At 46.7% G+C, this 23,967-nt stretch overlaps 1 protein-coding gene across 2 annotated transcripts in view; it reads left to right on the top strand.

Moving 5' to 3' along the window:
• GRM8 (glutamate metabotropic receptor 8) overlaps positions 1–23,967 on the top strand; it is a 1,775,795-nt gene that overhangs the window by 706,776 nt on the left and 1,045,052 nt on the right. The window lies entirely within an intron of this gene.

The following is a 23,967-nucleotide window of genomic DNA, read 5'->3' as shown; positions in this document are numbered from 1 at the left end:
GCATCTCTGGGAACTCCTTCAAGATTGTTGGAAGACCATTTCCGGTGACTACCGCTTGAAGCTCATCAAGAGAATGCCAAGCGTGTGCAAAGCAGTCATCAAAGCAAAAGGTGGCTACTTTGAAGAACCTAGAATATAAGACATATTTTCAGTTGTTTCACACTTTTTTGTTAAGTATATAATTCCACATGTGTTAATTCATAGTTTTGATGCTTTCAGTGTGAATGTACAATTTTCATAGTCATGAAAATACAGAAAAATCTTAAAATGAGACGGTGTGTCAAACCTTTTGGTCTGCACTGTATATATATGTGTATATATATATATATATATATATATATATATATATACATATATATATATATATATATATATGTATATACATATATATGTACACCTATATATTATGCTGTTACTAAGGGTTCAGAATGTACTACAATTCGGCGGTAAAGTTTTCCTTTACATTCTGCTTATTATTGCATTTTGTGGACTGGCATGATCCATCTCCTCCTATACTGATGATATTTTAAAATGTATCTGTGTAGGTAAAATATATCCGAATATCCGAAGTCCAAGCTATTTGGGTCCCAAAGGATTTAATAGACTGGATACAATAGTAGCAAGCTCTCAGTATTAGAACTCTACTGATTCTCAGCCTCAGGTTGTAAACGAGTGTTCAGGATTCAGTGACACCAAGATCATGAGAAATTTCCACATAAAGTGTTATAATTTTCTTTCCCTTGTCTGTTTTAGTAATAGTTATATAAAAACTGCTTTATATTTGAACAATATAGTGCATAAAAACTATAAAAAATATACAAAATTAATCATTAAAGAAGCAGTCTCATGAAGATTTTTTTTTATAAATCTGTGTATATGTACATGTAATGCAGTGTGTATGTGTCAATATAGTCACCTACTGCTTTCTTCTTCGGGATCTGGCTCCATTCTGCTCCTCTTCTCAGTGGCATCATTGCACTTCAGACTATCCAGTACACTCTATGCATGAGCCAGAAGTTTATTTTACAATGTAAGACTATGGTGCCTCATTCTGATGCTCCATAGACATACATTTTAAAGGCTACTTCTTGGTCATGTAGAGTGCAGTGTGACAATGAGAATCTTAAGAGTGGTGACATCACTGAGAAGAGGAGCAGAACAGCACTGGATCCTGGAGAAGGAGGCGGTAGGTCAGTATATTAATACACTCATATTACATTACATGCACATATACACACATTTAGTTTAAAAAACAAACTTCACAGGAGTGCTTCTTTAAAGACAAATGAAGTTCTAGAAAAAATTAATTTAAAAATGTTTCAGCAAGAGTTTACATTAAGTTATTGCTGACTGATCATAAAATATATTGTAGATGATAAAGGGAAAGAGAGTAGACAGAGAAATTGACAAATGTATTTAAAAAATAGCATGATGAGAAGCCATTACCCACATTACCGGTTTTGAAGAAGAGGTTTTGTTACAGAGTATTATTACAGTGGTTAAACATATGCAGCATCAATAGATGGAATCATCAAGGGACATTTATCCCAAGTGCAATATGCAGTAATTAGCAGAAAGTCATTCATAAACATTACAGAAACCATGAAGACAACTGCAATTTACTGTAAGGTCATTATAATGTGTAATACTGTGCCCTTGGTTAATAGTTACACAGACAGATGCAGCGCTTTTGAGTACAAATAAACTTTACTAACATGTTCTAAATATAGAGAATAGAGACAAGACTATGACAATGAATTAAAGGGAGTCTACCAGTCCAATCTGTGAGTATACACTGTGTGCAGAATTATTAGGCAAATGAGTAATTTGATCACATGATACTTTTTATACATGTTGTCCTACTTCAAGCTGCATAGGCTTGAGAGCCAACTACCAATTAAGTAAATCTGGTGATGTGCATCTCTGTAATGAGGAGGGGTTTTGACTAATGACATCAACACCCTATAAAAGGTGTGCTTAATTATTAGGCAACTTCCTTTCCTTTGGCAAAATGGGTCAGAAGAGAGATTTGACGGGCTTTGAAAAGTCCAAAATTGTGAGATGTCTTGCAGAGGTATGCAGCAGTCTTGAAATTTCCAAACTTTTGAAGTGTGATCACCGAATAATCAAGCGTTTCATGGCAAATAGCCAACAGGGTCGCAAGAAGCATGTTGGCCAAAGAAAGCGCAAAATAACCGCCCATGAATTGAGGAAAATCAAGCGTGAAGCTGCCAAGATGCCATTCGCCACCAGTTTTGCCATATTTCAGAGCTGCAACGTTACTGGAGTATCAAAAAGCACAAGGTGTGCGATACTCAGGGACATGACAAAGGTAAGGAAGGCTGAAACACGACCACCTTTGAACAAGAAACATAAGATAAAACGTCAAGAATGGGCCAAGAAATATCTTAAGACTGATTTTTCAAAGGTTTTATGGACTGATGAAATGAGAGTGACTCATGATGGGCCAGATGGATGGCCAGAGGCTGGATCAGTAAAGGGCAGAGAGCTCCACTCCGATTCAGACACCAGCAAGGTGGAGATGGGGTACTGGTATGGGCTGGTATCATCAAAGGTGAACTTGTAGGACCTTTTCGGGTTGAGGATGGAGTGAAGCTCAACTCCCAGACCTACTGCCAGTTTCTGGAAGACAACTTCTTCAAGCAGTGGTACAGGAAGAAGTCGGTATGGTTCAAGAAAAACATGATTTTCATGCAGGACAATGCTCCATCTCTTGCATCCAACTACTCCACCGCGTGGCTGGCCAGTAAAGGTCTAAAAGAAGGAAAAGGAGTGACATGGCCCCCTTGTTCACCTGATCTGAACCCCATAGAGAACCTGTGGTCCATCATAAAATGTGAGATCTACAGGGAGTCAAAACAGTACACCTCTCGGAACAGTGTCTCGGAGGCTGTGGTGGCTGCAGCACGCAATGTTGATCGAAAACAGATCAAGCAACTAGTGTTGAGCCACCCCCGTAGTGTTCGAGTTCGGTTCGGTTTGTCGAACACGCGTACGTTCGCCGAACTGTTCGTCGAACTGTTTGTCGAACACCTTCGAACACCGTTAAAACCAATGGCAGGCAAACAAAAACACATAGAAACACAGAGAAAACACCTTCAAAGGTGTCCGAAAGCTGACAAACTGCTCAGAAGACACAACTAACACATGGAAAAGTGACAAGTACATATAGTCATGCGAAAAGAAAAGAGGTGGAAGAGTAAAAGGAGGGGGAGACACAGATATAGGCATGTCATGCCCTTCTAAAACCAAAAAAGTGCGAAGCCGACACGGCCAGTCCGTTCCTGCCCGTGCGACCTCCGTGTCGCCGGCTTTGTGCCAGAGCTGCGGTGGACACTGACGGCCAGCCCCCCTCTCCCAATACTGGTGCCTGTCCGCTGGTGGATCGAGCGAGCCACCTTGTGGTGGAGGCAGGTCTAAGCTTTTAAATTTAAATTCTCTCTAATTTGAATGAATACACTTTAAATCCTTTTACAAGGATCTATTGGAGGGCAAGTTTCATGCCAGCAGCAAAATAATTCCAGCTCCAGTAGCGTAGACTAAAGCTGCTGCAGTTAAAAAGCTTTCATAAGGATCAAGCTTGGCGGTCCACCGCAAGGCGTCCTACCGCCAGTCCCAGCCCCTATGCCTTGGGGTGCCTCCTGATGCTCTTCACTGAGTATCCCGGGGTCCCGAAGCATTTCCTTTGAAAAAAAATTAAGTGTCCAAACTACAGGTCGTGTAGCTTGCTTAACAGCTGGGATAATCCGCTGACTAGCAGACACTGCTACTAGGCACAAAGTATTTCCTGGGCTAGATACAGTTAAAAATTTGTAATTATATACTCTCGTTGGATGCTGAGAAAGCATTCCATAGAGTCTCCTGGCACGCCATATATTATTCTCTTAAAAAGCTTGGGGTAGGGGTCTAGGGGACCCTTTTATAGCCAAAATCACGGCGCTGTATCGCAATACGTCACCTAGGCTGAAGATAAATGGAACTGTAGCACCCCTAGGGTTCGGTTGCTACAGAGGTATTGCACCTCAACCAGAGGTGTGATATCTCACTCTCAGGTAAGGATGGAGTGTGGATCAGGACCCCAACACCTGCATGCATTACACCACATTGCCGGGCGACCAATATGCCCCTGAGATGGTCACGATAGTCCCTGTCCTTGGCTGGAGTGGGGGAAGGGGAACCCTGTAGTGCAGGAACAGGGAGGAAGCAGTTATTGGGTGCATTGAGAAGGGAGTATAAAAGGTGGGCACCATCTTAGTTCAGTGCAGAGAAGTCTGAGCAGAAGTGACAGGGAGCAGGGGCTCTGCATGAGGTCTGCTCCGGAGGCGGGCCTAGTAACAGAGGCCCAGGCCTGGAAGAGGTAAAAGGAAGGAATAGGAGCGGAGAAAGCTCCAGGAACGAGGAACGAAGGGATCCCAGGGGTGCGGACAAGCGAGTCGCTACCGCACGCCCGAATCCACCTGCGTGGAGGGGTCAGGCCAAAGGGGGAGACCGGTCCCCGAAACTAGTGGAGGCGGGAAACGACCCTCAGCTAGAAACCGGAGGCTGTGACATTTTATGTGGCGCAGCCCCTCGCTACACCCGCTAGGAAGGCACCACATAGGGTCGGGGAAACTGGCACCAAGTTTACAAAGAGGAGGCCCGAGGCAGCCGGACAGAAGCGTTGGTAAGAAAGGCCAGACAAAGGACTCACAAAGTGGGTTCTGTGAAGCGCTCCAAAGTTATCTGGGAGTTGTCTGAGCCCTTCACCTGGTGAGCACAGTACGACGTGGGCAGCCGTTACCTGCAGAAGTGGTCTGGATAATAAGAACTGTGAGTTAAGGCCATGGACTGCATCACTGACTCCGTGTCGCTACTGCTGCTGCCCTGCACCATCACCCCCATCCTCCGCATACACTGCCCTGACGCTATACTCCTCCCGTGGGGAGTTATACTACGCTCTGCTGCACCCACAACACCAGCCTCACTCAATCACATATATCCATCCCTACAGTTATGGCTGAAACAGATCACTTTGTTACATGGTCAAATTTTAAAATCAATGCAGCGAAGTCTGAGGCCCTCGATGTCTCCCTCCCCAAATCCATACAGGATTCCATCCAGTCCATCTTTCCCTTTGCCTGGCCCTCAAAGGGTATCAAATACTTAGGAATTCCTATTCATAGAGACCTCTCCCGTCTATGTTATCTTAATTTTGGGCTCTTTATTGAACAACTCCATACAGACCATGGTTGGCAAGTTAGAACTGTAAGATTCACTACGTGAACCACTGGTGTTTTGTGAAAAAACACATGTGCACTGTGTTCAAAATTATTATGCAAAAAGTGTTTAGGAGTGATAAGGGAAGAATTTGTTTGTTTGTCAGTTAAACTCATTGATGGTGATGTGTGTCAGGGCTCTTTATATCACTGTAAGCAATTGCAGACACCTGTGCTAATTAGTTTGGCAGGTGTGTCCCATAAAAGGCAAGACTACTTAAGAAGGCTGTCCCACATTATTAAGCAGCCTACATTTTCTGCCAAAATGGGAAAGAAAAAGCAACAAATTGTGGAGTGTTTAGGTCAAGGCATGACTACAATCAACATTGCCAAGACACTTCATCCTGATCATCGCACAATCAAGAAGTATGTATCTGATTCACAGTACACACGTGTGCGTGCTGATAAGGGAAAATTGACGACTCTCTCCTACAGGCAATTACGTCAGGTTAAAAGAGCAGCGGCAAAAAGCCTTGTCATAGCAGCAGACAAGTTTTTGAAGCTGATGAGTCCTTCAGAGATGCAGAGTCCTTCAGAGGTTTGCAGCTGTGCGCAAGCCATCCTGTCGACCTCCTCTATCCACTGCACACAAGCAGAAACGGCTCCAGTGGGCCAAACAATACATGAAGACTGACTACAAAACTGTTTTGTTCACCATTGAGTGCCGTGCAACGCTCGATGGTCCAGATGGATGGAGTGGAGGATGGCTGGTTGATGGACACCCCACGCAAACACGGCTACAGCGCCAACAAGGAGGAGGTGGAGTAATGTTTTGGGTTGGAATCATGGGGAGAAAGATTGTCGACCCCTTTAGGATCCCTGCAGGGGTAAAGATGAACTCCATAATGTATGTGGAGTTTCTCAAACAGCACTTCCTGCCATGGTTCAAGAAGAAGAACCGTGTATTCCACAGCAAGATCATTTTCATGCATGATAATGCAACGTCTCATGCTGCACATAACACATCTGCATCTCTGGCTGATATGGGCATAAAAGGGGACAAACTTATGGTGTGACCCCCATGCTCCCCTGACCTAAACCCCATTCAGAACCTCTGGAGCATCATCAAAAGGAGTGTCTATGATGGCGGGAGGCAGTTCACATCTAAACAACAGCTCTGGGAGGGTATTCTGTCCTCATTCAAAACAATTGAAGCAGAAACCATCCAAAACCTGACAAATTCAATGGATGAGACAATTCAGAAGCTCCTTTTGAACAAGGGGTCCTATGTGCAAATGTAACATCACCTAGAATAAAGTTCTGAGTTGAAAACTGTTTGATTTCAGTTTCTAATAACCTGGTAATGCTTATAATTTCAAAAATGACCATTTTCTTGTTCTTTATTAAAATGAAAAGGTTGATCGAAGAGTGTGGGGGATCTAAGAGTGTGGCAACCCAGTAGTCAGGATTACTTCAAATTCTGACAATCTGAGGGTCATGTTGCAGGTAGTGCAGCAAGAAGGCACTCATGTGTCTTGCACATCTAGGAGACCCAAAATTATTTTCCGGTCTAGATGCAGCTAAAAATTATTATTAATTTGAAAGCTGGTGGAGTTTAGTATAGATGGCCTAATAGAATCAGTACTGCACACTGCTACAAAGTCCAAATTATTTTCCAGCCAAGATACAGATAAACATGATTAGTAATTTTAAATCTGGTGGAGCTTAGTATAGATGGCCTAATAGAATCAGTACTGCACACTGCTACAAAGCCCAAATTATTTTCCTGCCAAGATACAGATAAACATGATTAGTAATTTTAAAGCTTAAAACGGTTGGTTAGGTGATATTAACAAATCATCAAGCTTTTACTCTCCCCAGGATGACACAGGGGTAGAAAAGTCATTTCTGATCCATTATTTGTTCATCTTTATGAACGTGAGTCTGTCTACATTATCAGTGGAGAGCCCCGTGCGCTTATCTGTCAGCACACCACCAGCAGCGCTGAACACACGTTCAGACAGAACGCTGGCTACAGGGCATGACAAGATCTCCAAGGCATAAGTGGTGAGCTCCGGCCATTTATCCAGATTGGAAGCCCAAAAAGAGCTAGGGCCTAGTGACACAGTCATGGCTTCAATGTTTACTTGGAGATACTCCTGTACCATCGTCTCTAGGCATTGACTGTGTGTCAGACTTCTTGTCTCCTGTGGTCTTGCAAAGGATGGGCTAAAAATGTGGTGAAATGATTCTGCAAAATTGATGTTACCAGCAGATACTGTGATTCTGTTACGGTTTGAGTGCTGAACTCTCGACGGTCCCACGGTTGGCAAGTTGGAACTGTGAGATTCACTACGTGCACCACTGGTGTTTTGGGGAAAAGCACATGTAAGATTCTGCAACAGTCTCTGCTGATACTCCAGCATGCGTGCATCCCTTTCTATGGCAGGAATAATTTCTACAAATTTACTTTTGTACCGGGGATCTAACAGTGTTGCAACCCAGTAGTCAGGATTATTTCTAATTCTCACATTTTGAGGGTCATGTTGCAGGTAGTGCAGCAAGAAGGCACTCATGTGTCTTGCGCTTCCAGGAGCACCAAGTCCCTGTTGTGTTGGTGGCGAGGTAACAATCATGCTTCCTTCCTCTGTCCTCTCCCCCCAACCTCGCACAACAGAAATGGGATCAAGGTCTGCCTCATCTGATGAGCCTTCCATCAGTTCATCCTCCACTTCTTCCTGGGCTCCTGAGCCTTCCTCACTAGTTTGGCTGCTACCATGCGCCCTGGTAAAACCATCTCCCCCACCCTCACATGCTTGCCGCCTTGGTGCTGCCGACCGTTTGGACCTTGCAGATGTTAGCCCTTCCGCATACAACTCCTCCTCCTCTACTTCCTCCACTTTCTCTTGTGCCACCACCTGACTCCGAATTCTGTTTAACATGTGCTCCAGCATGTAAATCACCGGAATAGTCATGCTGATAATGGCATCGTCAGCACTAAACTTCTTCGTCGCCATTTCAAAACTGTGCAGAAGGGTGCATAGGTCCCTGATCTGAGACCACTCCTCCAGCGTGATTTTCCCCACCTCTGGATCTCGTTGGCCCAGGCTATACGTCAGAACGTATTGCACCAGGGCTTGTCGGTGCTGCCACAGTCGCTGCAACATGTGCAGAGTTGAATTCCACCGGGTAGGCACACCGCATTTTAGCCGGTGAAGTGGCAGGCCCAACGACTTCTGTAGAGATGTAAGTCGCTGAGCTGCGGGATGCGAATGGCGGAAGTGAGCACACAGCGACCGTGCCCTCTGCAGAAGGCCATCTAGTCCGGGATAGTGGGCTAAAAATTGCTGGACAACCAGGTTCAACACGTGAGCCATACAAGGCACGTGTTTGACATTGCCCCGGCGAAGGGCCGCACCCAGATTTGCAGCATTGTCACACATGGCCATCCCTGGTTTCAGGTCCAGTGGAGACAACCATTCATGAAACTGGTTCTCCAGAGCTAACCACAACTCCTCAGCTGTGTGACTCACATTTCCCAGACATTTCAAAGTAAAAACCGCCTGATGACGTTGAGCCCTGCTGCCAGCATAATAAGGAGGTGTGCAGGATCCCTTCTGCGCAGTTAGAAAGCTTGTGGCATGACCAGACAGGGTTTGGGTGCAGGTGGAAGACCGAGAGGAGGTTGAGGAGGCAGAAGCAGTGGAGGAACTTTGAGATAAAGAGGATTGACGGACAACTCGTGGGGACGGCAAGACTTGGACAGCAGCCCCTTGTCCTGCTGTCACCATAGATACCCAGTGCCCAATCAGCGACATGCAACGCCCCTGTCCATTCCTACTCGTCCAAGAGTATGTGGTGAAATGCACCCTGTCACACACAGAGTTTCTCAAAGAAGCGGTGATGTTGTGTGCGACATGCTGGTGGAGCGCAGGCACACCTTTCTTTGAGAAGTAGTGCCGACTGGGCATCTGGTACTGGGGCACTGCGACTGACATAAGGTCTCGAAAATCCTCTGTGTCCACCAGGCGGAAAGGCAGCATTTCTGTAGCCAAGAGCTTGCAGATGGTGAAATTCAACCTCTTAGCTTTCTCATGGCTAGCAGGAAATGGTCCTTTACTTGTCCACATCTGAGGTACTGAGGGCTTGCTGTTGTGCTTAGACGGGGTTGAGAAGGGTGTCCCCGGCAAACTGCCGGTCTGTGAGGAAGATGCAGGCAGACATGTTAGGTTGCCTTGATCCAAAGGTCGTGCTATCGATGTCGGACAGCGCTCAACACCAGCTAGTGTTACCACCTCCAAAGAAAATGATGACCTGCCAATCACGCTGGCTGTTGCTTGTAAAGAGGTGGCAGGTCTGCGTCCCAAAACAGGTGTGACTGCTGTCCGCCCAGTCACAGAGGATGAAGAGGCCGCGGATGCACAAGATGTGGCAGACGGTGGTTGGCCAGGCCGGCTAGGCCGCATTGTAGCCCAGTGAGCTTCCCACTGCAACTTATGCGTCATGTCCATGTGCCGGTTCATGCTTGAAGTACTCAAACTATGTATTTTTTAGCCTCTACTTAGCTTTTGCTGACAAATGTTACAGATATCACGAGTAGTTTTGAGCCACCCCCGTAGTGTTCGAGTTCGTTTCGGTTTGTCGAACACCCGTGTGTTATCCGAACTGTTTGTCGAACTGTTCGTCGAACACCTTCGAACACCGTTAAAACCAATGGCAGGCAAACAAAAACAGATAGAAACACATAGAGAACACCTTCAAAGGTGTCCAAAAGCTGACAAACTGCTCAGAAGACACAATTAACACATGGAAAAGTGACAAGTACATATAGTCATGCGAAAAGAAAAGAGGTGGAGGAGTAAAAGGAGGGGGAGACACAGATAAAGGCATGTCATGCCCTTCTAAAATCCAAAAAGGGAGAAGCCGACACGTTCAGTCCGCTCCTGCCCGTGCCACCTCCGTGTCGCCGGGTTTGTGCCAGAGCCGCGGTGAACCCTGACGGCCAGCCCCCCTCTCCCAATACTGGTGCCTGTCCGCTGGTGGGTCGAGCGAGCCCCCCTGTGGTGGAGGCAGCTCTAAGCTTTTTAATTTAAATTGTCTCTCTAATTTGAATGAATACACTTTAAATCCATTTACAAGGATCTATTGGAGGGCAAGTCTCATGCCAGCAGCCGCGTAATTCCAGCTCCAGTAGCGTCCACTAAAGCTGCTGCAGTTAAAAAGCTTTTATAAGGATCGAGCTCGGCTGTCCACCGCAAGGCATCCTACTGCCAGTCCCAGCCCCTATGCCTTGGGGTGCCTCCTGATGCTCTTCACTGAGTATCCCGTGGTCCCGAAGCATTTCCTTTGAAAAAATTAAGTGTCCAAACTACAGGTGGTGTAGCTTGCTTAACAGCCGGGATAATCCGCTGACTAGCAGACACTGCTACTAGGCACAAAGTATTTCCTGGGCTAGATGCAGTTAAAAATTTGTAATTAGATACTCTCGTTGGATGCTGAGAAAGCATTCCATAGAGTCTCCTGGCACGCCATATATGATTCTCTTAAAAAGCTTGGGGTAGGGGTCTAGGGGACCCTTTTATAGCCAAAATCACGGCCCTGTATCATAATACGTCACGTAGGCTGAAGATAAATGGAACTGTAGCACCCTGAGGACTCGGTTGCTACAGAGGTATTGCACCTCACCCAGAGGTGTGATATCTCACTCTCAGGTAAGGATGGAGTGTGGATCAGGACCCGACACCTGCATGCATTACACCACATTGCCGTCGGGCAGGACGACCAATATGCCTCTGAGATGGGCACGACAGTCCCTGTCCCTGGCTGGAGTGGGGGGAGGGAACACTGAGGAAGGTGAACCCTGTAGTGCAGGAGCAGGGAGGAAGCAGTTCCTGGGTGCATTGAGAAGGGAGTATAAAAGGTGGGCACCATCTTAGTTCAGTGCAGAGAAGTCTGAGCAGAAGTGGCAGGGAGCAGGGGCTCTGCATGAGCTCTGCTCCGGAGGCGGGCCTAGTAACAGAGGCCCAGGCCTGGAAGAGGGAGAAGGAAGGAAGAGGAGCGGAGAAGGCTCCAGGAACGAGGAATGAAGGGATCCCAGGGGTGCGGACGGGCGAGTCGCCACCGCACGCCCGAATCCACCTGCGTGGAGGGGTCAGGCCAAAGGGAGAGACCCATCCACGAAACTAGTGGAGGTAGGAAACGACCCTCAGCTAGAAACCGGAGGCTGTGACATTTTATGTGGCGCAGCCCCTCGCTACACCCGCTAGGAAGGCACCACATAGGGTCAGGGAAACTGGTGCCAAGTTTACCAAGAGGAGGCCCGAGGCAGCCGGACAGAAGGGTTGGTAAGAAAGGCCAGACAAAGGACACACAAAGGGGGTCCTGTGAAGCGCTCCAAAGTTATCTGGGAGTTGTCTGAGCCCCTCACCTGGTGAGCACAGTACGACGTGGGCAGCCGTTACCTGCAGACGTGGTCTGGATAATAAGAACTGTGAGTAAAGGCCCTGGACTGCATCACTGACTCCGTGTCGTTACTGCTGCTGCCCTGCAACATCACCCCCATCCTCCGCATACACTGCCCTGAGGCTATACTCCTCCCGTGGGGAGTTATGCTACGCTCTGCTGCACCCACAACACCAGCCTCAGCGGTCTGCCCTGCAGCGGCGGTTCACTCTGACCGCAATCCACGGGTGGCGTAGTCGGACATTTAAACATCAAAACCACATAAATAGTTCCGCCACTGGTTTGACCACCCTGAGCCACGGAACCGGGTCGCCGCCACGAAGACTACAACCACCAGCATTGACCAAAAGGGTCCGGCTCTGGGTGTCCCAAGGCCCAGGGGGTGCATCAGAACATTTTCATCACCTTTCACAATCACCAATGGGACAAGGCAGGGATGTCCTCTGTCCCCTCTCTTATACATCCTAGTGACGGAGCACCTGCTCTCATCAATTCGCCATAACCCCAATATTAGGTGGATTGAGGTGGGAGGCACCGAGTACAAGTGCTCTCTATTTGCTGATGATGTCCTAGTATATATCACTCAATCACATATATCCATCCATGCTGTTATGGCTGAAATAGATCACTTTGTTACATGGTAAAATTTTAAAATCAATGCAGCGAAGTCTGAGGCCCTCGATGTCTCCCTCCCCAAATCCATATAGGATTCCATCCAGTCCAACTTTCCCTTTGCCTGGCCCTCACAGGGTATCAAATACTTAGGAATTCCTATTCATAGAGACCTCTCCCATCTATGTTATCTTAATTTTGGGCCCTTTATTGAACAACTCCATACAGACCACGGATGGCAACTTAGAACTGTAAGATTCACTACGTGAACCACTGGTGTTTTGTGGAAAAGCACATGTACACTGTGTTCCAAATTATTATGCAAAAAGTGTTTAGGAGTGATAAGGGAAGAATTTGTTTGTTTGTCAGTTAAACTCATTGATGGTGATGTGTGTCAGGGCTCTTTATATCACTGTAAGCAATTGCAGACACCTGTGCTAATTAGTTTGGCAGGTGTGTCCAATGAAAGGCAAGACTACTTAAGAAGGCTGTCTCACATTATTAAGCAGCCTACATTTTCTGCCAAAATGGGAAAGAAAAAGGATGTGTCGGCTGCTGAGAAGCAACAAATTGTGGAGTGTTTAGGTCAAGGCATGACTACAATCAACATTTTGCGATGATCAGGATGAAATGTCTTGGCAATCAAGAAGTATGTAGCTGATTCACAGTACACACGTGTGCGTGCTGATAAGGGCAAATTGAGGACTCTTTCCTACAGGCAATTACGTCAGGTTAAAAGAGCAGCGGCAAAAAAGCCTTGTCATAGCAGCAGACAAGTTTTTGAAGCTGCTGGTGCCTCCAACGTCCCCCGAACAACAAAATGCAGGGTCCTTCAGAGGTTTGCAGCTGTGCATACGCCATCCTGTCGACCTCCTCTATCCACTTCACACAAGCAGAAACGGCTCCAGTGGGCTAAACATTACATGAAGACTGATTTCAAAACTGTTTTGTTCACGGATGAGTGCCGTGCAGCGCTCGATGGTCCAGATGGATGGAGTGGAGGATGGCTGGTTGATGGACACCCCACGCAAACACGGCTACAGTGCCAACAAGGAGGAGGTGGAGTAATGTTTGGGGCTGGAATCATGGGGAGAGAGATTGTCGGCCCCTTTAGGATCCCTGAAGGCGCTAAAGATGAACTCCATAATGTATGTGGATTTTCTCAAACAGCACTTCCTGCCATGGTTCAAGAAGAAGAACCGTGTATTTCACAGCAAGATCATTTTTTGCATGATAATGCACCATCTCATGCTGCACATAAAACATCTGCATCTCTGGCTGATATGGGCATTAAAGGGGACAAACTTATGGTGTGACCCCCATGCTCCCCTGACCTCTACCCCATTCAGAACCTCTGGAGCATCATCAAAAGGAGTGTCTATGATGGCGGGAGGCAGTTCACATCTAAGCAACAGCTCTGGGAGGGTATTCTGTCCTCATGCAAAACAATTGAAGCAGAAATCATCCAAAACCTGACAAATTCAATGGACGAGAGAGTTCAGAAGCTCCTTTCGAACAAGGGGTCCTATGTGAAAATATAACATCACCTAGAATAAAGTTTTGAGTTGAAAACTGTTTGATTTCAGTTTCTAATAACCTGCTAATGCTTATAATTTCAAAAATGACAATTTTTTTGGTCTTTATTAAAATGAAAAGGTTGATCGAAAAGTTTGGGGGATCTAAGAGTGTGGCAACCCAGTAGTCATGATTACTTCGAATTCTGACAATATGAGGGTCATGTTGCAGGTAGTGCAGCAAGAAGTCACTTATGTGTCTTGCGCATCTCGGAGCCCCAAAATTATTTTCCGGGCTAGATGCAGCTAAAAATTATTATTAATTTTAAATCTGGTGGAGCTTAGTATAGATGGCCTAATAGGATCAGTGCTGCACACTGCTACAAAGCCCAAATTATTTTCCAGCCAAGATACAGATAAACATGATTAGTAATTTTAAATCTGGTGGAGCTTATTATAGATGGCCTAATAGAATCAGTGCTGCACACTGCTACAAAGCCCAAATTATTTTCCAGCCAAGATACAGATAAACATGATTAGTAATTTGAAAGCTTAAAACGGTTGGTAGGGTGATTTTAACCAATCATCAAGCTTTTACTCTCCCCAGGATGACACAGGGGTAGAAAAGTCGTTTCGGATCCATGATTTGTTCATCTTTATGAACGTGAGTCTGTCTACATTATCAGTAGAGAGCCGCGTGCGCTTATCTGTCAGCACACCACCAGCAGCGCTGAACACACGTTCAGACAGAACGCTGGCTGCGGGGCATGACAAGATCTCCAAGGCGAAAGTGACTAGCTCCGGCCATTTATCCAGATTGGAAGCCCAAAAAGAGCAAGGGTCCAGTGACTAGAGATGAGCGTTGTTCTACTCGAACTGTTCGCCAATCTCAAATTCGAGCTGTTTTGGGCGGTGTTCGAGCCGTTCGGCGAACACGAACAATTTGAGAAAAATTCGGCTGTTCGAGGTTATGTTCGATAACTGTTCGTGCACCAAAATCATAACTGGATTTTTTCTCAGTAATGATGAAAATTAATGTTAATACGCAGTTTGAGTGTACAGCGGGGTGGGGGGAGGGGCAGGGGATGGATCTCTGCAGGAACAATGAAGATCTCCATTTTTTTTTCTCTTTCCCGCATTTGCAGTGGGGAGGTGCAATCTGTCAGCCTATCAGCAGCGCACACACGGAGCGAAGTGCTTTTTTTCACACAAGCAAGGGCATGTGTCATTGGCAGTGTATGTCACATGTCCTTGCCCTATAAGACCAAGCCAGTTTCCCCGTCGCCACCATTTTCTCACTGCTGCAGCTGTGTGTTAGACGGCACCGCTGTTGCTGTGTGCGCTATACCTTGTTAATTTCAAGCCAATTTTCGAACAAATCTACAGATAGCTTGGGAGTAGGGAATAGTTGTGATTGCAGTCATTTTAAGGACAAGGTTACAGCATTTCCTACGACTTTTATCAGGCAGGTCTGTGCTCTTAAATAGATAGATTGTGGGAGTAAAGACTAATTGTAATTGGAGTCCTTTTCAGGACTAGGTTACATCAGTTCCTATCAGTTTTTGCCAGGCAGGTCTGTGCCAGTGCTGTGCAAGTTTTTTTCACAGCATTTGGCTGAATCTAGCAAAGCTAATCCTTTTAGGCCTATTGCAGAGTGTGTTAGTCAGTGGAGTAGCCTATCTGTGTTGCAAGATATACCACCTGTGTATAGAATATCAATTTTTTTACTGCACCTAGTGAAGTAAAATCTTTTGGGCATAGCATCATTCTATTAGTCCATCTATACTGACCTCCATCAGGTTGCAAATTGAATATAATTTTTTTCTGCATCTAGCTCTGAAAAAATATTGGGCTTCTAGCTGTGAGTGGGACTTGTTCTATTAATCCATCTATACAGACCTCCATCAGGTTGCAAACTGAATATATTTTTTTCTGCATCTACCTCTGAAAAAATATTGGGCTTCTAGCTGTGTGTGGGACTTGTTCTATTAATCCATCTATACAGACCTCCATCAGGTTGCAAACTGAATATACTTTTTTCTGCAACTACCTCTGAAAAAATATTGGGCTTCTAGCTGTGTGTGGGACTTGTTGTATTAGTCCATCTATACTGACCTCCATCAGGTTGCAAACTGAATATATTTTTTTCTGCATCTACCTCTGAAAAAATATTGGGCTTCTAGCTGTGTGTGGGACTTGTTGTATTAGTCCATCTATACTGACCTCCATCAGGTTGCAAACTGAATATATTTTTTTCTGCATCTACTTCTGAAAAAATATTGGGCTTCTAGCTGTGTGTGGGACTTGTTCTATTAATCCATCTATACAGACCTCCATCAGGTTGCAAACTGAATATATTTTTTTCTGCATCTACCTCTGAAAAAATATTGGGTTTCTAGCTGTGTGTGGGACTTGTTCTATTAATCCATCTATACAGACCTCCATCAGGTTGCAAACTGAATATATTTTTTTCTACATCTAGCTCTGAAAAAATATTGGGCTTCTAGCTGTGTGTGGGACTTGTTCTATTAATCCATCTATACAGACCTCCATCAGGTTGCAAACTGAATATATTTTTTTCTGCATCTACCTCTGAAAAAATATTGGGCTTCTAGCTGTGTGTGGGACTTGTTCTATTAATCCATCTATACAGACCTTCATCAGGTTGCAAATTGAATATAATTTTTTTCTGCATCTAACCCAGCCAATAGTTTTGGCCTAATACCACAGTTTGGCCACTCAGCTCTGCTCAGTTCCCATCCATTGTTTTTTTGTGCAAACAACTGCAGAGTTGTGAATTAGTTAACCACCAAAATGAGTGGAAAAAGGCCTGCTGCTGGTGGAAAGGGGAATAGGCGTGTTGGGAAGGGGAAAAAAGGTTGTGTCCGTGGGGTAGGTGTTAAAGCAACAGTAACATCTGCAGAAGAAAGACCATCTTCCAGCCAAACTAAAATGTCTACTTCTTTTAGCGGACAATGTGATAAGATCCCTTTCTTACGGCCACGCCAATCGCTACAAATTCCAGATGAGGCACAAAAACAGCAGGTGCTTCAACGGATATCAAGTGCTCCTTTAAGTGGGCTCTCCTCCACATCAACTTCAACATCACAAATACTCCAGTCCTCAAAGGTGTCACCCCAATCGCACTTGCTTCCTCACAGCTCCCAAATCTCCAGCTGCCCGTCTGAGTATGAGGTAGAACAGATGGTTGAGTCTGCAGAGCTGTTTACTCATACTATAGCCTGGGAATCAGAGGTCGACTCCAGCGCTTCTGTGAATTCAGACAAGGAAATGATCTGCACTGATGCCCAGAATCGTTATGAGTCGGATCCAGGACCAGACGCAGAAGGTTCTGACCATAATGTAGACCCTCATTCCCAAACTGTAACTCCTGTTGGTGGAGACAAAGAGGAAGACGATGATAAGACTCAAATACCTGATTGGAGCGACAACTTTAGTTTTTTGTCAGGGCAGGAACAGGTTGGCTCTGAGGACGACGGGTGTGATAACGCACAGGGTGATGATGATGAGGATGGAGATCCCACTTACTGTCAACCCACAGTCAGCCAAGAGATGAGGTCAGCAGAGGAGGTGGAGGAAAATGCTAGTGACGACGAGGTCAGGTTGCGCCTTCCTGGACAGAGACGTAGTACTGGAAGCACGTCAACAACTGCATCCTCAAACACAACTCTGCCTCTCACCACAAGTCGTGGTGGCTCTTCAGGTCACATGGGTGCTAAGCCTTGCATAGCTTGGGCATTTTTTCAGATCGATAAAGATGACCCAACTCGTGTTATCTGTAACATTTGTCAGCAAAAGCTAGGTAGAGGCCAAAAAATACATAGTTTGAGTACTTCATGCATGAACCGGCACATGGACATGAAGCATAAGTTGCAGTGGGAAGCTCAGTGTGCTACAATGCGGCCTAGCCGGCCGGGCCAACCACCGTCTGCCATATCTTGTGCATCCGCGGCCTCTTCATCCTCTGTGACTGGGGGGACAGCAGTCACACCTGTTTTGGGGCGCAGACTTGCCACCTCTTTACCCGCAACAGCCAGCGTGATTGGCAGGTCATCATTTTCTTTGGAGGTGGTAACACCAGCTGGTGTTGAGCGCTGTCCGACATCGATAGCACCACCTTTGGATCAAGGCAACCTAACATGTCCGCCTGCATCTTCCTCACAGACCGGCAGTTTGCCGGGGACACCCTTATCAACCCCGTCTAAGCACAATAGCCAGCCCTCGGTCCCTCAGATGTGGACAAGTAAAAGACCATTTCCTCCTTGCCATGAGAAAGCTAAGAGGTTGAATTTCACCATCTGCAAGCTCTTGGCTACAGACATGCTGCCTTTCCGCCTGGTGGACACAGAGGATTTTCGAGACCTTATGTCCGTCGCAGTGCCCCAGTATCAGATGCCCAGTCGGCACTACTTCTCAAAGAAAGGTGTGCCTGCACTCCACCAGCATGTCGCACACAACATCACCGCTTCTTTGAGAAACTCTGTGTGTGACAGGGTGCATTTCACCACAGACACTTGAACGAGTAGGCATGGACAGGGGCGTTACATGTCGCTGACTGGGCACTGGGTAACTATGGTGACAGCAGGACAAGGGGCTGCTGTCCAAGTCTTGCCGTCCCCACGAGTTGTGCGTCAATCCTCTTTATGTCAAAGTTCCTTCACTGCTTCTGCCTCCTCAACCTCCTCTCGGTCTTCCACCTGCACCCAAAGCCTGTCTGGTCATGCCACAAGCTTTCTAACTGCGCAGAAGGGATCCTGCACACCTCCTTACTATGCTGGCAGTAGGGCTCAACGTCATCAGGCGGTTTTTACATTGAAATGTCTGGGAAATGTGAGTCACACAGCTGAGGAGTTGTGGTCAGCTCTGGAGAACCAATTTCATGAATGGTTGTCTCCACTGGACCTGAAACCAGGGAAGGCCGTGTGTGACAATGCTGCAAACCTGGGTGCGGCCCTTCGCTGGGGCAATGTCACACACGTGCCTTGTATGGCTCAAGTGTTGAACCTGGCTGTCCAGCAATTTTTAGCCCACTATCCCAGACTAGATGGCCTTCTGCAGAGGGCACGGTCGCTGTGTGCTCACTTCCACCGTTCGCATCCCGCAGCTCAGCGACTTACATCTCTACAGAAGTCGTTGGGCCTGCCACTTCACCGGCTAAAATGCGATGTGCCTACCCGGTGGAATTCAACTCTGCACATGTTGCAGCGACTGTGGCAGCACCGACAAGCCCTGGTGCAATACGTTCTGACGTATAGCCTGGGCCAACGAGATTCAGAGGTGGGGCAAATCACGCTGGAGGAGTGGTCTCAGATCAGGGACCTATGCACCCTTCTGCACAGGTTTGAAATGGCGACGAAGATGTTTAATGCTGACGATGCCATTATCAGCATGACTATTCCGGTGATTTACATGCTGGAGCAGATGTTAAACAGAATTCGGAGTCAGGTGGTGGCACAAGAGGAGGTGGAGGAAGTAGAGGAGGAGGAGTTGTATACGGAAGGGCTAACATCTGCAAGGTCCAGACGGTCGGCAGCACCAAGGCGGCGGGCATGTGAGGGTGGGGGAGATGGTTTTACCAGGGCGCATGGTAGCAGCCAAACTAGTGAGGAAGGTGCAGGAGCCCAGGAAGAAGTGGAGGACGAACTGATGGAAGACTCATCAGATGAGGGAGACCTTGATCACATTTCTGTTGTGCGAGGTTGGGGGGAGAGGACAGAGGAAGGAAGCATGATTGTTACCTCGCCACCAACACAACAGGGACTTGGTGCTCCTGGATGCGCAACACACATGAGTGCCTTCTTGCTGCACTACCTGCAACATGACCCTCGAATTGTGAGAATTAGAAATAATCCTGACTACTGGGTTGCCACACTGTTAGATCCCCGGTACAAAAGTAAATTTGCCGAAATTATTCCTGCCATAGAAAGGGATGCACGCATGCAGGAGTATCAGCAGAGACTGTTGCAGAATCTTACATGTGCTTTTCCACAAAATACCAGTGGTGCACGTAGTGAATCTCACAGTTCCAACTTGCCAACCGTGGGACCGTCAAGTGTTCAGCACTCAAACCGTAACAGAACCACAGTATCTGCTGGTAACATCAATTTTGCGGAATCATTTCACCACTTTTTTAGCCCATCCTTTGCAAGGCCACAGGAGACAAGAAGTCTGACACATAGTCAACGCCTAGAGACGATGGTATAGGAGTATCTCCAAGTAAACATTGAAGCCACCACTGTGTCACTGGACCCTTTCTCTTTTCGGGCTTCCAATCTGGATAAATGGCCGGAGCTAGCCACTTACGCCTTGGAGATCTTGTCATGCCCCGCAGCCAGCGTTCTGTCTGAACGTGTGTTCAGCGCTGCTGGTGGTGTGCTGACAGATAAGCGCACGCGGCTCTCCACTGATAATGTAGACAGACTCACGTTCATAAAGATGAACAAATCATGGATCCGAAATGACTTTTCTACCCCTGTGTCATCCTGGGGAGAGTAAAAGCTTGATGATTGGTTAAAATCACCCTACCAACCGTTTTAAGCTTTCAAATTACTAATCATGTTTATCTGTATCTTGGCTGGAAAATAATTTGGGCTTTGTAGCAGTGTGCAGCACTGATTCTATTAGGCCATCTATAATAAGCTCCACCAGATTTAAAATTACTAATCATGTTTATCTGTATCTTGACTGGAAAATAATTTGGGCTTTGTAGCAGTGTGCAGCACTGATCCTATTAGGCCATCTATACTAAAGCTTCACCAAATTTAAAATGAATAATAATTTTTAGCTGCATCTAGCCCGGAAAATAATTTTGGGGCTCCGAGATGCGCAAGACACATAAGTGCCTTCTTGCTGCACTACCTGCAGCATGACCCTCATATTGTCAGAATTCGAACTAATCATGACTACTGGGTTGCCACACTCTTAGATCCCCCAAACTTTTCGATCAACCTTTTCATTTTAATAAAGACCAAAAAAATGGTCATTTTTGAAATTATAAGCATTAGCAGGTTGTTAGAAACAAATCAAACAGTTTTCAACTCAAAACTTTATTCTAGGTGATGTTACATTTTCACATAGGACCCCTTGTTCGAAAGGAGCTTCTGAACTCTCTCGTCCATTGAATTTGTCAGGTTTTGGATGGTTTCTGCTTCAATTGTTTTGCATGAGGACAGAATACCTTCCCAGAGCTGTTGCTTAGATGTGAACTGCCTCCCGCCATCATAGACACTCCTTTTAATGATGCTCCAAAGGTTCTGAATGGGGTAGAGGTCAGGGGAGCATGGGGGTCACACCATAAGTTTGTCCCCTTTTATGCCCATATCAGCCAGAGATGCAGATGTTTTATGTGCAGCATGAGATGGTGCATTATCATGCAGAAAAATGATCTTGCTGTGAAATACACGGTTCTTCTTCTTGAACCATGGCAGGAAGTGCTGTTTGAGAAAATCCACATACATTATGGAGTTCATCTTTAGCGCCTTCAGGGATCCTAAAGGGGCCGACAATCTCTCTCCCCATGAATCCAGCCCAAAACATTACTCCACCTCCTCCTTGTTGGCGCTGTAGCCGTGTTTGCGTGGGGTGTCCATCAACCAGCCATCCTCCACTCCATCCATCTGGACCATCGAGCGCTGCACAGCACTCATCCGTGAACAAAACAGTTTTGAAATCAGTCTTCATGTAATGTTTGGCCCACTGGAGCCGTTTCTGCTTGTGTGAAGTGGATAGAGGAGGTCGACAGGATGGCGTATGCACAGCTGCAAACCTCTGAAGGACCCTGCATCTTGTTGTTCGGGGGACGTTGGAGGCACAAGCAGCTTCAAAAACTTGTCTGCTGCTATGACAAGGCTTTTTTGCCGCTGCTCTTTCAACCTGACGTAATTGCCTGTAGGAAAGAGTCCTCAATTTGCCCTTATCAGCACGCACACGTGTGTACTGTGAATCAGCTACATACTTCTTGATTGCCAAGACACTTCATCCTGATCATCGCACAATGTTGATTGTAGTCATGCCTTGACCTAAACACTCCACAATTTGTTGCTTCTCAGCAGCCGACACATCCTTTTTCTTTCCCATTTTCTCAGAAAATGTAGGCTGCTTAATAATGTGAGACAACCTTCTTAAGTAGTCTTGACTTTCATTGGACACACCTGCCAAACTAATTAGCACAGGTGTCTGCAATTGCTTACAGTGATATAAAGAGCCCTGACACACATCACCATCAATGAGTTTAACTGACAAACAAACAAATTCTTCCCTTATCACTCCTAAACACTTTTTGCATAATAATTTGGAACGCAGTGTACATGTGCTTTTCCACAAAACACCAGTGGTTCACGTAGTGAATCTTACAGTTCTAACTTGCCAACCGTGGTCTGTATGGAGTTGTTCAATAAAGGGCCCAAAATTAAGATAACATAGATGGGAGAGGTCTCTTTGAATAGGAATTCCTAAGTATTTGATACCCTGTGAGGGCCAGGCAAAGGGAAAGTTGGACTGGATGGAATCCTATATGGATTTGGGGAGGGAGACATCAAGAGCCTCAGACTTCGCTGCATTGATTTTAAAATTTGACCATGTAACAAAGTGATCTATTTCAGCCATAACAGCATGGATGGATATATGTGATTGAGTGATATATACTAGGACATCATCAGCAAATAGAGAGCACTTGTACTCGGTGCCTCCCACCTCAATCCACCTAATATTGGGGTTATGGCGAATTGATGAGAGTAGGTGCTCCGTCACTAGGATGTATAAGAGAGGGGACAGAGGACATCCCTGCCTTGTCCAATTGGTGATTGTGAAAGGTGATGAAAATGTTCTGATGCACCCTCTGGGCCTTGGGACACCCGGAGCCGGACCCTTTTTGGTGGATGCTGGTGGTTGTAGTCTTCGTGGCGGCGACCCGGTTCCGTGGCTCAGGGTGGTCAAACCAGTGGTGGAACTATTTATGTGGTTTTGATGTTTAAATGTCCGACTACGCCACCCGTGGATTGCGGTCAGAGTGAACCGCCGCTGCAGGGCAGGACGCTGAGGCTGGTGTTGTGGGTGCAGCAGAGCGTAGCATAACTCCCCACGGGAGGAGTATAGCCTCAGGGCAGTGTATGCGGATGATGGGGGTGATGGTGCAGGGCAGCAGCAGTAACGACACGGAGTCAGTGATGCAGTCCAGGGCCTTTACTCACAGTTCTTATTATCCAGACCACGTCTGCAGGTAACGGCTGCCCACGTCGTACTGTGCTCACCAGGTGAGGGGCTCAGACAACTCCCAGATAACTTTGGAGCGCTTCACAGGACCCCCTTTGTGTGTCCTTTGTCTGGCCTTTCTTACCAACCCTTCTGTCCGGCTGCCTCGGGCCTCCTCTTGGTAAACTTGGTGCCAGTTTCCCTGACCCTATGTGGTGCCTTCCTAGCGGGTGTAGCGAGGGGCTGCGCCACATAAAATGTCACAGCCTCCGGTTTCTAGCTGAGGGTCGTTTCCTGCCTCCACTAGTTTCGGGGACCGGTCTCCCCCTTTGGCCTGACCCCTCCACGCAGGTGGATTCGGGCGTGCGGTGGCGACTCGCCCGTCCGCACCCCTGGGATCCCTTCATTCCTCGTTCCTGGAGCCTTCTCCGCTCCTCTTCCTTCCTTCTCCCTCTTCCAGGCCTGGGCCTCTGTTACTAGGCCCGCCTCCGGAGCAGAGCTCATGCAGAGCCCCTGCTCCCTGCCACTTCTACTCAGACTTCTCTGCACTGAACTAAGATGGTGCCCACCTTTTATACTCCCTTCTCAATGCACCCAGGAACTGCTTCCTCCCTGCTCCTGCACTACAGGGTTCCCCTTCCTCAGTGTTCCCTCCCCCCACTCCAGCCAGGGACAGGGACTGTCGTGCCCATCTCAGAGGCATATTGGTCGCCCTGCCCCACGGCAATGTGGTGTAATGCATGCAGGTGTCGGGTCCTGATCCACACTCCATCCTTACCTGAGAGTGAGATATCACACCTCTGGGTGAGGTGCAATACCTCTGTAGCAACCGAGCCCTCAGGGTGCTACAGTTCCATTTATCTTCAGCCTAGGTGACGTATTGTGATACAGGGCCGTGATTTTGGCTATAAAAGGGTCCCCTAGACCCCTACCTCAAGCTTTTTAAGAGAATC

The sequence above is a fragment of the Phyllobates terribilis genome, unplaced genomic scaffold, assembly GCF_046119375.1.
Source record: "Phyllobates terribilis strain yellow unplaced genomic scaffold, ASM4611937v1 Scaffold_11__3_contigs__length_659146591, whole genome shotgun sequence".
Lineage (NCBI taxonomy): Eukaryota > Metazoa > Chordata > Amphibia > Anura > Dendrobatidae > Phyllobates > Phyllobates terribilis.
This window is presented reverse-complemented; position numbering and strand designations above follow the sequence as displayed.